This window comes from Hydra vulgaris, chromosome 07 (genome assembly GCF_038396675.1).
Source record: "Hydra vulgaris chromosome 07, alternate assembly HydraT2T_AEP".
Classification (NCBI taxonomy): domain Eukaryota; kingdom Metazoa; phylum Cnidaria; class Hydrozoa; order Anthoathecata; family Hydridae; genus Hydra; species Hydra vulgaris.
Genome location: NC_088926.1, coordinates 24923057 through 24936667, shown reverse-complemented (window position 1 = coordinate 24936667; position 13611 = coordinate 24923057).

Sequence of the window (13611 nt, the reverse complement as noted above, 5' to 3'; positions counted from 1 at the left end):
ATATTTAAAATTGCGTATTCTTGACTAATAAACATAAAAAAGTTTAAATAACAGAGCTTTTCTCATTCTAAAAGTGTTTGTAATCGCATTATTTGAAGCAGCTTAAATGTCATATACGCATTTGTTAAAAAGAAATTAGTTACAGTTGTAGTAATATTACCTAGTGTTTTATGTATTTTACTTCAGCCTTTCTGAAAAAAAAAGCGCCTTTCTGAAAAAAAAAACGAAAATTGTCTGGTGCAGTAAAAAAAATTTATTAATAATTTGCTGGCCCTGCTACTAACGTTACTTCTTTATCTCCTTCTTACCCTGCCACTACTGTTACTACTTTATCTTTTGCTGTCTCTGTATCTCTGCTACTTCTTCATCATCTGTTAACTCTATCTTAAATTTTAATAATTTTATTTCATAGCGTTCCCTATACTAATGTAAACTTTGCTTCCTTATTTTTTAAATTTACCGAATATTACAGTCTGCATCGATCTGTGTTATTTTTCATAAAGCGAATACGTGGTGGTCTGTTGGAATCAACTTATGAGCAATGATACAAGCTGTTTCAGTGGTTGCATTACAAAGAATTGCGAAGAGCAAAAATATATCAAACTTTTTTACTAATAATAAGGAATACTGACAAAATTGACATATTCTGTTATGTCTCATATATCTCTTATATAGTTTCTCAAAAATCGATTTTTTGCCCACCCCTGTTTTTAACTTCCTAGTAGATATAGAAGCGTCTAGAATAGGTCAAAGTTTAATCAATTTTGGTCGAAAAATAAATAAAACGTTTAGTAACCAATTATTGACCAAAATTTGACAGTTGATTTGGATCAACACTTTAAACCTTTTAATGTATACGTTGATTAAACTTTTACAATATTGACAAAAATGTCAATACTGTAAACTTTCTGGGCCGTCGTGAAGAACGATGGGGGAGGGGAGGGGGGACGGGTGAGGGGAAAGAAGGGGGTGAAAAAAAAAGGGATTTTGCCGTCTAAGGGCAAAAATTTTGCTGACTAAGACCTTTAATAAAAAAACTTACTGCCAACTAAAAATCCAAAATTGCCGACTCCAGTGTCCAAATTTGTCAACTAACTTTCGAATAAAATTTTCCAAAAGAATGAGATAAAAAAAAATGAGAAAGGAAAATCTATTCAAAAATATTTAAAGTAACTTATTTTTAACAAATTTTCTTTAATTTTTATTTAAAGTTACGAAAAAGGTTTTCAAATTTTTCTTTATTAAAAAAAAAATAATTGTAAATTACTGGCGATGATGCCCATTAATTTCTGCACAACTGTTATTATCATTTTCTTGCTTAAAGCAGGCAAAACTATTCATTCAGGCAAAACTATTCATTCACTGAATTAATAGTTTTGCCTGTTTTACGAAAATATTCTTTGCCAATACCCCGATTTTTTTGATGGCCTGGAAATGTAGGCAAATCGGTGGATTGAGCTTTTTTGGTACTAAGTTAACCTTTATAAATTTATTCCACTCCAAAGTTTTTTGTCATGACAAACAAACAAGGTCTGGCATGCGATCAAGTGAGTGGCAAAGTTGCTTTTGAAGAAACTCTTGAATATAAATTTCTGATGTCAATTTTGATGACGTTACAAAGCTCTTTTTTCCACAATTACAAAATGCTTGCCATAAGAGCAGTTTTTTGACAATATATTTACCAGAAATAAAGATATATGCATTGGTTTCGTTTAAATATATAAAATTGTAATGTACTCAATATTCTGGATGGTTCACTCTCTTATAGCAGAGCTAAAACATGGAGAGCGACCACGGACAGACAAATAAAAAAGAAAAAAAAAACAAGAAATAAACAATGAAAGAAATATGGATTAACATTTATATGCAAGGCTCGAGAAATAATTTTTTAGTTTGGTTTTAAACACTTGTGTTTGTAGATCACAAAAAGGATATCATTTAACTGGTTTTGCAGATAATTCCAATCTTAAATTGCCGAATTTATGAAGGAACATTTTTCATAAGATATTGTATTATAACTTTGAGAGTATTTAGGTGACCTCTGTGGGAATATCTCGTAAAATGACTTTTTACTCCATTACGTAAAGTGAACCAATCGTTAAATATATGTGGGAGCTTTTTATTTTGGTATCTGTGTATAAAAAAGCACTTTTCAATTTTTAGTATATCATAAATAGTACAGATTAAAGTTGTTTAAAATATGTATCTGTATTAGAATTATATGGCAAAATTTTAAAGTATATTTGAAGTATCTATAAAGGATTTACAATTGATGTTTTGACCCCAAGCTATGAGGCTGTATGTTAGATGAGAATTAAATAGAGCGTAATAAATAGGTTTAAAATTTTTTCATCTACAAAGTGTCTTATTCTAGATGTAATAGCTATACTGTTGTTTAATTTAGTTGAGATATTTTTATAAAGATTAATCCAGGTTAAATTCTCATTCATTGTTACTCCTAAACAGTTTACGAACTCCTTACAATAAATCTTTTCCCATTTAATTTAATATTGATTTATATGTCTAACTTTTTTTGCTTGCTTTTAAATAGTGGGCCCAGAACAGATCCCAAACGGTAAGAAATGATTTAAACCATTAACTTTACACCCCTCTCATAGAAACAAATTTTTCAAGTAGGATCACAGCATTAACAGTATCAAAGGTCTTTTGGAGTTCAATAAAAATGCTACACGCAAACATTCCTCCATCAAGAGCTTTCTTAATGTTGTCAGCCAAATTGAGTAATGCAAATGATGTTGAACAGTTTGTTCGAAATCCATGTTGTAAGTCACAGAGCAAATTATTTGTGTTAAGAAAATCGTAAAAAGGGTTAAACATAAGTCTTTCAAGTATTTTATCAATGTTTGAGATGAGAGATATTGGTCTGTAATTTGAAACTAAAAGTTTTGTACTATTTTTAAAGATGGGCATAATTTTAGCTGTCTTTAGATTTTCTGGGAAGACGCCATTCAAGAATGAAGTATTAAATATTATTGTAAGAATTTTAGAGATTGCTGTTTTAATTAGTATTAAAATTTCTACTTTTTGGTCCTGGCAATTTACAAGATTTAAGTAAGTTAATGATTTTAGAGATTTCAAACTCATTTATGGTGTTAATAAAGAAAGATTTTAAGAAAAAATGTGAATCTAAAAGCTTTACGACATATTACTCAAAATAAAACTTTATAACCATGGTACAAAGATGCTATGATTATAAATGTAAATCTGATTATAATACAGATCCTGATCTGAAATCTAAAAGCTACCATTTTTTTCCTGCTGATGAAAACATTTGTAAGCGATGGCTAAGGAGAATTAAAAAAGAAAATTTTGTTCCTACAAAAAACAGCACTTTTACTCCTTACACTTTTTAAAAACAGATAAAATACAAGTTCTGATTCTAACAGAAGTCGCAAGCGAACTCTTATGGAAAAAAAATTTAGAAAGGAAAGTATTAAGTTCTGAAGCCTGTATATAAATATAGAACCTATATTTTTAAATATATTTTTTTAAATATTTTTATATTTTTGTTTTATTTTCATTAATTGTATTTTAAGATGCAATTGATAAACAAAGTAAAAATAAAAAATAAAAACAATAATATGTATAAAATGATACATAAAGATCTTGAAGTTGCATCTTGGAAAGATTCTTTATCATATATAATATTAAAGAGTCACTTTTCTCTTGTATAAATTTTTAGTCTTATTAGTATTAAGAGTGTTTTCGAAACGAAACAAATTTTCTATTACAAGATGAAACAGTATTTCTATTTATCTATAAACTAAACTAATTTTCCATTAGTTAATAAGGCTGATCAACCTGAATCAGAATAACGCTCATCCAAAAAAAACTACAACAGATAATTAAGTTGCGTTCTTCATTTTCTGCATCGCTACAATTTACATTGTTTAGTATATTCAAATATTCATGTTGCATATAAAATGAAATTATGTCTCCCTTGCATACAAGTCAAGTGTGAGCGAGCTTTTTCGAAGTTAAAGTTTGTAAAAAGTTGGCTTTGTAATCTTTTGGGTAAAGAGCACCTTATATCAAAAAAATGTTTGTTTAAATGACACTAACAATAAGATTTCAAAATACAGCAACTTTGCAGCAGCCTTAGCTAAGCCAGGATCACAACCTAAAACAGCTCTCGTTAGTGCAATATCTACAAATGCTAAAGCAACTGAAAACAAAGCTAAAAAGGCTATATTTGTAGGCTTGTTCCCTTCAGATACCTTAGAACAGGTTGCAGACGAATCTATAACTACTGAAAAAAAGAAACAAATAATATCATGTTTAAAAGTTAACGCTAAAATTGTATTGGCAGTTGCATCCAATCTTTCCAAAACTGAACACAAGAATGTTTTTATCAGACCTGATCAAACAATTGCGGAACAAGCTGAGTTTAATAAGCTTAACATTGTAACAAGCTGAACAAGCTGAACAAGCTGAGTTTATTAAGCTTAACATTGAAAGAAAAACAGCATACAGCAATCTTGAAAAGCATGGTAATCTTGATAACCCATTTCAATTTGTCATCCGCAGTGACAGGGCCCGTTGCATCGATGTATCTATGACCCTTGAAATCAACGGCCGTTCAATACACCCATTTGTTGAATGGCAAAAAGTCCATATTGCAGAATGTTATTTGAAATGCTGGTACACAAACACTACGTCGTTAAATAATAAATATAATGAGTTGTTAATTGAGGTTGAGAGAAATTCAATAATAATTAATAAAACCAACATTTCATCTTGAAAATAATAAAAATAAACAATATTTTGGATCTGGTAATAACAGAAAGAAATTTTAAGAAATTTGAATTTAGTACACCACCCACCACTTCAACACAGACTTAATGGACATCATATTCTTACTTTTTGCTATAATTTTACTCCATCAAAAAAAAATTGTTAGTCAATCATACGCTACAAAATATATGTATCATAAACTACTATATATATTATGTATCATAAATTATTCCGTACTAAAGTACAGAATAATTTTTTTCATTCAGTTTTTCAAAAGGAAAACGACAATGTACCAACGTTTAATAAAGCATTACCTAAACCAATTGCAAATCCGGATATAAATATTGACACCGTTATTAAAAATTTAAGTAAATTGAATGTTAATAAATCTACTGGAAAAAATAAAGTGCACCCGAGAGTTTTAAAAAAATGTTCCTATAGTATTTCAACTTCGTTGTCAATTATTTTTAATCGATTCTACTCAAGTGGCATAATTTCGAGATTATGGCAGTGTGAAAATATTATCTCTATATTTAAAAAACGAAGACAAATTGAAAGCAACAAACTACCGTACTAGTATTGGAGTGTATAATAAGTGACGCTTTGTGAAGCATCTTATTGAAAATAAATTAATATCTGATTCGCAGCACGGCTTTGTCAGTAGTAAAAACTGTTCCACAAATTTACTAGAGTCTTTAAACTTAATTATGCAGTCTCTGGAATGTGGTTTTTCAATTGATATAGTTTTTTTGGACTTCTCCAAAGCATTTGATACAGTTGCACACAAAAGATTGTTAATAAAATTAAAAGCATATTGTGAAAATGAAGTTTTAGTAAATTGGTTTAAAGCATATCTGACTAAACGAATTCAAAGAGTTGCCCTTGGTACTTATAAATCAGAATTGAAGGAGGTAACAAGTAGAGTGCCACAGGGCTCAGTAATAGGTCCGCTATTATTTGTAATATATATTGCTAATTATTTCGCTGATTACAAATATCAATGATAACTATGCAATGCAAGTGGATTTATTGAACCTTAGTAAATGGTTTAAAAAATGGTTATTACACTTTAACAATGAAAAATACAAAATTTTGCATATAGGGAAAAAAAAACCTCGCTATAATTAATATATGAGCTAACCAATGAGCAATGAAAATCATTACACTATGATAAAAACATCTTTGGAACAAGGTTTAGGTGTCCTAATATCTAATGATATAAAATGGAAAAACCATATAGATATGATCGCAGGAAAAGCAAACAGAATACTTGGCCAAATCAAACATTGTTTTACATACTTAGATAAAGACCTAATAAAACTGCTGTATTGTTCGATAGTTCGACCCCACTTGGAATTTGCTTCACCAATTTGGAATCCTTATTATAAAAAAGACATCAATTAAATAGAACAAGTACAACGAAGAGCAACTGGAATAAGATGTTTAAAAGGTATGAAATATGAGAAGCGATTAAAAGAATTTGGATTGACGTCATTAGAAAAACAAAGAGAACGGATCGATATAATAGAATATTATAAAATTAAATAAGGTATTCATAAAGTAAATTTAAATTCAAAATTAAGAGGTCATAATCAACGGTTGCACAAACAAAATGTTCGTATTTCGGAAGCAAGAACGCATTACTTTACTAATAGGATTGTTAATAAATGGAACAGTCTAACCTATGAAGTTGTTAACTTTGTTAATTTAAATACTTTTAAAAATAGAAGAAAAAGATTCAAGAAATGTTATTATTTTTTTATATCACCAATTTCATTAGTATTTTTCATTTTACTGTAAAAGTCACACAACTACATTTTAGTGACTCACATATTGTTATATGTACAGTTTAACATCATTATTATTACTATTAATATAATATAAGATTAATATAAGATTAGTCATAAAACATAAATAACATTAAAACATATATTTTATCAATATAAACAACAACAATTGTAAAACATTTAGTTAAAAACCGAAAGTTAAATTCTCTTAACGTTACAAAATGGAAATAAAACCCTAATATTCTAACGTCACGATATGCTGGTTTTTATTATTATTATTAGTTTTTTGCATGTAGCTTGCAACTGTTGCAATTTAAAGCTTCGTTTTTAAAAGCTTCATAACTTTTTATATGCTTTTTTTTTGATAACTTTAGGAATATTTTAAAGTTCTTGTCAATACTAGGCATATTCAAATCAATTGACAAAATTAAGCTCATAACACTTGATAACTCTTTTTTTAAGTAAGAGACTTTTAGAAAAATTGTTACTTCATAATTAGTGGTCTTAACTGGGTTGATAAATTAATTAACTTACTTAACAAAAGGAAAGTTACATTCATCTCTTCATCTTCCCAACCAATGTATGGAATCAAAATTGCCTTATCAGTAGAGTAGATGGAATAAAAAAATTGACGTTGTAATAATAATATAATCGAAACAAAAGAAAAAGTATTTATTGACAAATTATGCACTAGATAAAAGAGGATTTAGCAACTTATCAGATAAAAATTATATTGTCTACGATAAAACAGTTTCGCGTAACTTTGTTTATTTTATGTTTCAAAACTTGTCTTGCCAAAATAGTTTGTGATTTAACGCAATTAAGGTTACGTCATTGCATAGGTTTACGCAAAAAGTAGAAATATTTTTTTCTCAGAATGCCAAATTTAAAGACGTATTTGATGTCATAGCTTGCTATAAAATCAAAGAAATACATATTTGAGCTTTTGCTTATGTATATATTTGAGCTCTAGCTTTTGGTATGAGACCATTGAATAGCAAGTTATATTATGAAATTCAAACAAATAAATAAAATTTAATGCAAAACATAATAATTTTGTTACGTGCAGCAACAAATGACTTAAACTTTAACATTTAATGCATGTGTTAAATAAAAGAATATGTTAATTATTTGCTGCACATTTTAAAATAATGTTTTGCATTTAAAAGTGAAGTCAAAAATATAATTGGATTAAAAAATAACTTAGACTATTAAATTTTGTTTATTTCTTATTTATTTATTTGAATTTCATGCTATAATTTGCTATATAATGCTCTTTTATCAAAAAATAATATTAGCTTATCATAGCATAACAGCCACAAATAGGCATAAAGACTAATTCAAAGCGTCCGTAATTGACCTACATGTTTGCGTACCGAAGAACTACTCAGTTGCTTACTTGGTGGTGAATGTGTTTAAACTCGTATTGCACTACAGTCCGAGTTTCAGCAAGTTGTTTGACGCTCTAGCTAACTGAGCTTTCCAGCCACAAAAAGTGAATGCTGTTTTTAGATGTTGTTTCTAACAGTAGCTGTCTAAAGAATAAAATCTGAATTGAAATGTTATTAAAATTGATAATGAATTAGAAATTGAAAGCTAGTGCTTTAAAAAGCGACTGCAGCAGCTACCTTCATAAACATGAAAAAAAGAACTTTGAGAGCGTGATAAATTTAATGCAACTCATATAAATAAAAAATATTTTCAAATGATTTTTTTAAATCTTTGCAACGATTTCAAGAAAAATTTAACTATTTTAATGTAATATGACCTCCTAAAACTTATTATAGTTCTGATGACTCAAATTTAAATATCTCAAAACACCTAATTACTCATATGTTAACGAAAACTTACGATATTTTATTAGAAATGACACGAGTATTTCTAACGTCATCATGTTACAGTCGTTTGAAAAGTTTAAAATTCATTTCATTCATTTTTAAAGTTCAAAATCATTAATCATAATATAACAACTTAATAATGTTAAATTATAATATGATAGATGATCTTTTTAAAAGCGTAAAAGTGCTTAGCACCTCATATTTCTTTTTTTTTAAATGAATTTAGCGTTTCGTAATTGATGGACACAACATCCACGACGTGAGTTTCCTAAAGTAGAAATAAATCATAAATTTAAGAAAATCAAAGGGTCATAGATTAAAACGGGTTTTCAAAAGTCTTTAAAATTTATAATAAATATCTAAAATTAAAAGCAATTGAGAGTAAAGCCATTTACAAAAGTTAAGCTAGATCATTTTAACGCATGATCAAATATTGAAAAAAAATACTACACCGGTTTTCTTGAATAATCAAACAGTTTCTTTCAGGGTTAGGTTCAGTGTCAGGCCAAGATTAAAAAAATTCAGATAAAGTATTTTTATTATCATGTAGATTACAGTTTTTACAAAAAAATTGTAGTCTATATGAGTTTATTATTTGTAATCTATATGAGTTTATCTATATGAGTAAATTAATTAAGAGAAAGGGGGCTAAATAGTGGCAAAATAAAGAGCATACTAATCAAAACTAAAAATAAGCAAAATGGTACATATGCAGAGTGGTATATATAGTAATAATCCACAAAAAGGTTCAAATAGTACAAATAGTGAGACTACCATAGGGTATAAAGGAAAAAAAGCTCAGCTTAAATAAAAAGTAACCAATCAAACTGAACTATTTTTCATGTATAAAATATAAATCAATACATTCATTCTACACTTACAAAATGTATTTGTTGACATAATTCACATGTATAACATATGATTTGTAAATCAGATAATGAACACGCAACTCGTGCGTATGCTTCACAAATTAGACACTGTATCATCCTTCTAAATGCCCTTGTGAAACCCAAAGCAGTACCAACCCTGCCCTTTGTTACCTTTAAAGGTTGTGCCATTTTGATTGTACTGCCCCTTCAATCAACAAGTACTTGTAGTACATTTTTTTTTTTTGAAAACTTTCTTACTTAAATTTTAAATTGATTTCTTTTAACATTGTCAGTTGTTCTTTTAGTTTTGGGGGTGCTTTTAATTAAAAGGTGTTTTTTTTATTGAATTTGATGTTATTATCTGGAAGTTTTCTTTTTTTCTTTCTCTTTTTGTTTGCATCTTGGCATGAACAGAAATTGGTGAAATGTGTTTTACAGGAAATGTAGGTAATTCTTTGAGGCTGCTATCACATACTGCTGCCTTAAAAGAAGGCAGTCATAGTGAACTACATCCTCCCCAATCATGGAAACATGAGGATAACTGCGGAGGATGGAAATTCATCCATACCATACTTAAGTATAGCATTGTGCTTGGAGTTGAGCAATTAAAGATCTTTGAAAAGGTTTACTGGTAACAATACTAGCTTTAGTACTAGAGATGTCAATAGGCTGCATGCAATGTGTAGTATGTGGTGGAAGGTCCAACATCATTACGTCAGACTCTGATGATTTCAAAATAAAATTTGTTGGTTTTACAATATATAAAGTGTAAATTTTGATAAAATTGATGGTTTTACAATATATAAAGTGCTTAATCCACTTTTCAAACAGTTCTGTTTTCATTCATCCCCTTTTAACTTATTTTCCATTCTTTTACGTTCAAAAATTACCATAAGTGGAACAAATTTGCCAGCTGCATTCATACAAAATATACAGGTTGTAACACTCTTCTGAGCACAGAAAGGATAATCAACCTCGTGCTCTCCTTTTCCTCCTATGATTTTAATCTGGACTTAGGAACTGTTGACAAATTATTTTTGTTAATGTATAATATTGTCAATATTGTCAATAATTTTAGCCTCAAGTGAATGTTTATCCAGGATATATTGTAGCTTGTCATTGAAGTCAGCAAGAACTGCAAAGTTGAATCCGGACTTTATAGCAATTGATGTAGGTTCTGGCTGCCGTAGACTCAGTGCAGGGTACTTTTAGATAAAATAGTAGTACCAATGCCTTCAAACAATTATTTTTTCTTTATTAAAGTTATGTGACCCACCATAAGTCTCTGCTATCTGAAAAGCTAAATGTATTAGGATTTTTTTTTGAAATGCTAAACGTTATTGATTTAAAATTTAGAATGTGCTTGACAAGATCTTCTTTGACTCCAGGTGGAAGATTTGTTGACCTGTCTCTCACTTTTTACTCCATTACTTACAAACTTACTTTTGTTCAGCAAATGACGTCTTAAAGTGTGTTTAGAAAGTCCATATAACCTTGCACAATTATTTAGACCATAAACATTATCTTTTTAAGCAAGCAGCACATTATTTTGACTTTCTTCAAATAAATAAAAAACCTTCTGTTTATATGAGAAAATGTGTGTAAAACTAAAAAAGAATTCTACAAAATGTAACATAATGAAAAAAATTAGTTAAAATTTATTATTTTATTTCTGAAAAAATGAAAAGACAAACAAGTTTACCTAGATCAAGATCAGAAAATGTAGGTAGGGGAGGCTTTTAAAAACCAATAATATCCATTAATAATCAAATAGGCCTAATAACTCTCGAGGAAAAAAAAAGAAGAGTCATCTAAACGACTGTTGCTTTTACATATGTTAATGATTATAAGAAGGCTAAGAACAAGAAAAAAATTACTTTATCTTAACTTACTATTATCTATTGTACCTGTATCGCAAGATGAAAATATGCTTTCTCCAATTCCACCAACAACAGATCAAATCAACATGTATAGGATTTATATATATTGGATAAAGATGATTAAAAAAAAAGTACAACAATGTTAATACTTTTATGTTAGTATTACTACAACAGGAATATACGTAGATATTTCAAAAGTTTTTTTTCAAAATTATTAACTGGTGCATTTACTGGATCACAAGTAAGACAAATGTTTGAATTAGAAGCTCTTCAAAGAAAAATGGCCGAAAAAGAAAAAAGAGCTTGGTTTTTTGTTGTTTTTTTTACCTAAATTTGTTAGTCCTTGCACAGCTTTATATAACCAATAATAAAAAGAATAATATAAACTTACAATAATAAAAGATATAACAAATATAAACAAGGTTTCTGAAAAAAGATCGCAAAGATCTTGTCGTCAGAATCTTAAATAAGCATTTAACAAAGATAAGATAAAAAAAAATTAATAAACTTTTACAAAATTGCAAGGTAAATAACATGTGTCTGAAGAAAGATCAAGAGGATCTTCTCAGCAGAATTTTAAACAAGAGTAAACCAACATAAGTTAAAAAGTAAAAAGTATAAGAACAATAAATAAAATAAGTAGGAGTAAACTTTTATAAACGTAAACATGTATATAAACTTGTATATAAAGTAGACCAAAATATATCTTTAACTTTTACTACTAATAATAACTCAGTACATTATCTAATGAAAGAATGAGGTTTTTCAGTTTTTTTTAAAAAAGCAAAAAGTAATAGGTACTTCAAAATTAAAATTCGGTAAAACAATTTTATTTCAAAGGTGTGGCGCTCGATAGGTAATACAAAATGGATTAAAGTTTGTTTGAATAAAAAGTTCATTTAAAAAGTTATTATTTCTCAAAATGTATTTACTGATTGGTTTAAAAGAGAAAAGATCTTTGAAGACGACTTGGGATAGGTTATTTATCTACATATATACAAAACATAAAATATTAAACACATTTTAACTCGTATATATTCAGAATTCTCATTTCAATAAAATGTTTCGAATGAGTGAAGCGATTTGCAAAATTGATTTTACGGTTATAACAGTATTTTACAAATTACAACTCTGTAATTTGTAAAATACTGTTATTTTATTTATAATTTTTGCTTACTGCGTGAAAGGAGAATTTATGTATCGAATTATGTATTATATGTCAAGTGGAAGTTCCTTTAACTTCTTCTTGTCGTAATACAACTGATTTTAGAATGTGTATAGTGTGTTACAGGTTTTAATGTTGAAATAGTTTTCGGCCATTTTTAAATGCTGTTTTTATTTTATTTTAGCGCCATTTTTTTATTAGAGAATTTTGTTACTTTAAATTTATAATCAAATTAAAATTAGTAGATAGTAGGGATGCCAGACGTCCCGGATTTGCCAGGAAGTCCCGGATTCAAGCGTCTGTGTCCCGCGCCCAGGCTCAACCCTCCCTGGGACGTTAAATGTTCTTAATCCAAAAATTGATGAAAATTGGTTTCAAAATCATTCAAATGTAATCAATTGTTCTAAATCTTCGAGCCTTAACAAACTTGTGATGATTAAATATAAATAACATTTCTTGAATACTTAATAACTACAACTTTAATCATTTACTCTTGCGGGTCTTGCAGTCGCACTGTCGCACGCCGGAAGTTGTATTAATTTATTGTAACGCGCGCATTAGTGCAGACAAAAAATGGAAATCAGTAATTTAGAGCTTCGCAGTGGCTTCGCTAAATGGCGTTCGTCTTTTTTTCAACGGAAAAAATAAAAAAATAATTAAATAGTAAAGAAAAGAAAAAAGAAAAAGAAAAAAAAGAAAATGAAAAGAAAATAATTAAAAGAAAACTAATAGGGATAAAGTTGAAAAATAAAAGAAAAAAGGAAAGTATGATGAAACAAATAATATTTAAGAAAAATAGATGATAAGCGAAAAAAAAGAAAAGTCGGAGAAGAGAATTAAAAGATATATATTTAAATTAAAACTTTTTTTTACGATTTTTGTTGTTGTTGTTGTTGTTGTTGTTGTTGTTGTTATTGTTGTTGTTGTTGTTGTTGTTGTTGTTGTTGTTGTTGTTGTTGTTGTTGTTGTTGTTGTTGTTTCTGTTAGTCCAGTATCGTTAGTTAATATTTGTCGTAAGCTATTTATGTTTTCTTAATTTATGATCTGTTGTTATTGTTTTTTTTTTTTTTTTGCTTTTTTTAAGAGGTTCTTACTCTTAATTTTTTTTTTACGTATGTTATGTGTAATTTTTTATGGTAATTATTTTTAAAGTGTTATTTCTTTCCTCTCTAAATATTGTAGTTATTATTATGTTATCATTAACTTGGTATAATTCTTTTTATCTAATCATACGTTTTCTTTCCTAAATATATTTTTTATTGAATCGATGCTTTTTCTTTTTTTCTTTCACTTTTTATTGTTATTATTAAGGTTGTT